Here is a 4,030-nt window from a genome sequence, read left to right as displayed (position 1 = left end):
AGGTATTTTTCATCAAGTATTGATATGTTGAACTTTAAGTCCCTACATAATATGATAAAAAACATTTAAAAATTAGATTATATTTAAAAAAAATATGGAACGCTTCATGAATTTGCGTGTCATCCTTGCGCAGGGGCCATGTTAATCTTTTCTGTATCATTCCAATTTTAGTATATGTGCTGCTGAAGTGAGCACGGGCAAACATTTAAATGCAGGAGAAAAAGGAGTAAACAACAGAGGGTAAATAACATGTCAATCATAAGTCAATACATCTCAATTCTAACCATCAATGTAAATTGACTCAATTTACCAATTAAAAGAAATAAACTGGCACAGTGGATTAGGAAACAAAACACAACAATAGGTTGTATACAAGAAACACACTTAAATCATGAAGAAATTCATAGGCTGAAAGTCAAAAGATGGAAAATAATACTACAGGCCCAAACACCTCAAAAACATCAGGGGTAGCAACCCTATTCTCAGACAGTCTTACCTTCAAACCAACACCGATCAAACAAAATAAAGAAGGCCACTATATACTGGTTAGGGGAAAAATTCAAGAGGAAGAAGTAGCACTCATAAATATGTATGCACCAAACACGGGAGCACCCAATTATATAAAGCAAATCTTAATGGACATGAAAAATCTAATATCCAATACCACAATCTTAACAGTAGAGCTTAATACCCCTTATCCAAAAAATATAGGTCAAGCAGACAAAAAATTAGCAAAGAAGTAGCAGAACTGAACCGGAGCTTGGAACAAATGAACTTGGTGTACATATACAGAAAGCTCCACCCAGCCACAGCAGAATACACATTTTTTTTAGCTGCACATGGGTTATTTTTTAAAATGGACCACACAGTAGTCCATAGGTCATGCTTAAGTATATGTAAGAAAAAAGATATTATCCCATGCATATTATCTGATCACAGTGCAAGGAAACTGGAGATAAATGATAAAAGAAACCAGAAAAGCCCCATAAATACATGGAAATTAAACAACACTGCCATCAGCAACCAATGGGACACAGATGAAATTAAACAAGAAACTGAACAATATCCACAATTCAATGAACATTCAAGTAAAACTTATAAAAATTTATGGGATGCGATTACAGCAATTCTCACGGGGAAATTTATATCTGTGAACTCACACATTAAGAAAATAGAAGGGGAACAAATAAAAATGCTAATGTTGCACCTCCAACATCTAGAAAAGGAAGAGCAAACCAATCTGAAATCCCAAAGATGAGTTGAAATCATAAAGATTAGAGCAAAAATTGATTCAATTGAGATGAAGAAAACAGTTCAAAGAACTAACGAATAAAAAACCTGGTTCTTTGAAAGATTAACTAAAATTGATAAGCCCCTAGCTAACCTCATCAAAAAGAGAAAAGGAAAAATTCAAATACAAGCTGTAAGAAATGAAAAGGGTGTAATTACCACAGACCCAGTGGAAATTCAGAAGATTATAAAGAGCTACTTTGAGAATCTTTACTCTCACACAATAGAAGACATATAAGAAATGGACAGATTCCTAGAAAAGTACAAATTACCAAAACTGAATCAAGAAGATATAACAACTCTCAATTACTGAAAAACAGCCAAAGAAATACAAAACTTAATTAAAAAAAACCCACTGACAAAGAAAATTCCAGGTCTTGATGGAGTGACAGCTGAACTCTACAAGAAATTTACAGAAAATATAATCCCTATAATCAAACACTTCAGTGAAATTGAAAAGGAATCAAACCTCCTGAAATCGTTCCTGGATGCAAGTATTATACTGAAACTGTAACTAGGGAGAGATACAACTGAAAAAGACAACTACAGGCCAATCTCCCTCATGAACATAGATGCAAAAATCCTTAATGAAAATCCTAGCAAATAGAATACAGCAAATCATCAAGAAGATTATACACAATGACCAGTAGGATTCATCCCAGGAACACAGGGATGGTTCAATATATGCAAATCTATCAATGTAATAAACTATATCAAGAGAGCAAAACCTAAAAACCACATGATCATCTCATGTGGTTAAACAACCATTTGCACAAGATATAATAATTTACTTGAAAGACCCAAAAAACTTCACCAAGAATCTACTAGAATTGATACACAAATTCAGTAGCATAGCAGGATACAAAGTCAATACCCAAAAGTCAGTAGCATTCCTCTACACAGATTATAAACACTGAGAAGGAAATTAGAGAAACAATACCTTTTACAATAGCACTTCAGAAAATGAAATACCTTGGATTGATCTAAGTAAATAAGTCAAAGATCATTTCAAGGAAAATTACACTACTCTTAAAAAAGAGATCATAGAAGATTTCAGAAAATGAAAAGATATTCCCTGCTTATGGATAGGAAGAACCAACTTTGTGAAGATGGCTACACTCTCAAAATTGCTGTACAGATTTAATGCAATCCTTATCAAACTACCACCAATATACATCCCACAACTACAGAAATCATTCCTAAAATTTATTTGGAAACAGAAAAGACCCCAAGAATAATAAAACCAATCATGGGCAACAAACTCAAAGCAGAAGGCATTATAATTGCTGACTTGAAATTATACTACAAAGCTACCATGATAAAATCAGCATGCTACTGGCAACAAAATAGACCTGAGGATCAAAGGAATAGAAGATGCAGAAGCATCTACAAACACATTCAGCCAACTTATCTTTGACAAAGGGGCCAAGCATGCTTACTGGAAAAAAGATAGCCTCTTTTACAAATGGTGCTGGAAAAACTGGCTCTATATATGCCGAAAACTAAAGACCCAAGTCCTTCGCCATACACTAAGCTAAAGTCAAAATGGTAAAGATCTAAACATTAAAATAGAAACACTAAATCTCCAGGAAGAGAAAGTAGGAGGAACACTTAAAGACATAGGAGTAGGCAAAGAGTTCATGAACTAAAATCAAATTGCACAGGAAACACTTGAAAGAATTAACAACTGGGACCTCCTCTTATTGAGAAGCTTTTGCATGTCAAAAGAAATTACTGGCAAAACGAATAGACAACTCACAAATTGGGAAAAAAATCTTAATAATAAGAATTTTAATCCTATTAATCTTATTAATCTTAATAATAAGCACTCAGACAAAGGTCTGCTCTCTAGAATTTATAAAGAAATAAGAAACATTAGGCCCAAAAATTTAAAGACGAAATCCAGAAATGGGCATCTGCAATGAACAAACACTTCTCAGAGGCCAAAATTAAAGAAGTGAAAAAATACATGAAAAAATGCTCCACATCACTAGTGATCCATGAATTGCAATTTAAAACAACACTGAGATACCATCTCACCCCACAAAGAATGGCTATCATAAAGAAAGCCTTCAACAACAAATGTTCTAGAGGCTGTGGGGAAAAAGGAACCATTCTCCACTGCTGATGGGAATGTAAACTATTGCAACCATCATGGAAATCATTGTGAAGACTCCTTAAAAAACTAGGACTTGAAATCCCATTCGAACCAGCTATTCTCCTACTGCAAATTGTCCAACAGGAACTGAAAAACCACATCATAGTGATATATGTGCACCTATGTTTATACCAGCACAATTTGTGATAGCCAAATCTTGGAAAAAACCAAGATGCCAGTCACCTGAGCAATGGATGAAAAAGTTGTGGTATTTTTATACAATGGAGTATTACTCCGCTATAAAGAATGATAAACTCAAAGCCTTTATATTTAAGTGGATGGCACTTGAAGATATACTCATAAGTGAAATAAACCAGACACACATGTGTAAATAGCATATATTCTCCCTAGTGTAATAACTCAAAAAAAGAAATAAAAATAGAAAGGTATAACACAATTAAAAAGAAAGTGAGAACTTAAGGATCATACAATGAAGAGAAGGCAAGGAGAAAAGCTAGGAAGCATGACAGGGGCAAAGCCATAGATTAATATGCACAAGATGGTAAAGGTAATGAGCCTGAGAATCTTCAGCATGTTTTTGAAATTAGCAGTTAATTGGTAAGATTCTCACTCTGACTAACT

At 34.0% G+C, this 4,030-nt stretch overlaps 1 non-coding gene across 1 annotated transcript; it reads right to left on the bottom strand.

The window, feature by feature from the left end:
- Positions 1–88: 88 nt before the first annotated feature.
- Positions 89–195, bottom strand: LOC111813740. Its single transcript, XR_002818909.1, has one exon. It is a non-coding gene; the product is annotated as a U6 spliceosomal RNA (small nuclear RNA).
- Positions 196–4,030: the final 3,835 nt, after the last annotated feature.

This window comes from Octodon degus, unplaced genomic scaffold (assembly GCF_000260255.1).
Source record: "Octodon degus isolate 3935 unplaced genomic scaffold, OctDeg1.0 scaffold00218, whole genome shotgun sequence".
Classification (NCBI taxonomy): Eukaryota; Metazoa; Chordata; class Mammalia; order Rodentia; family Octodontidae; genus Octodon; species Octodon degus.
Note: the sequence above shows the minus strand (reverse complement) of the source record. Positions and strands in the feature narration are given on the sequence as shown.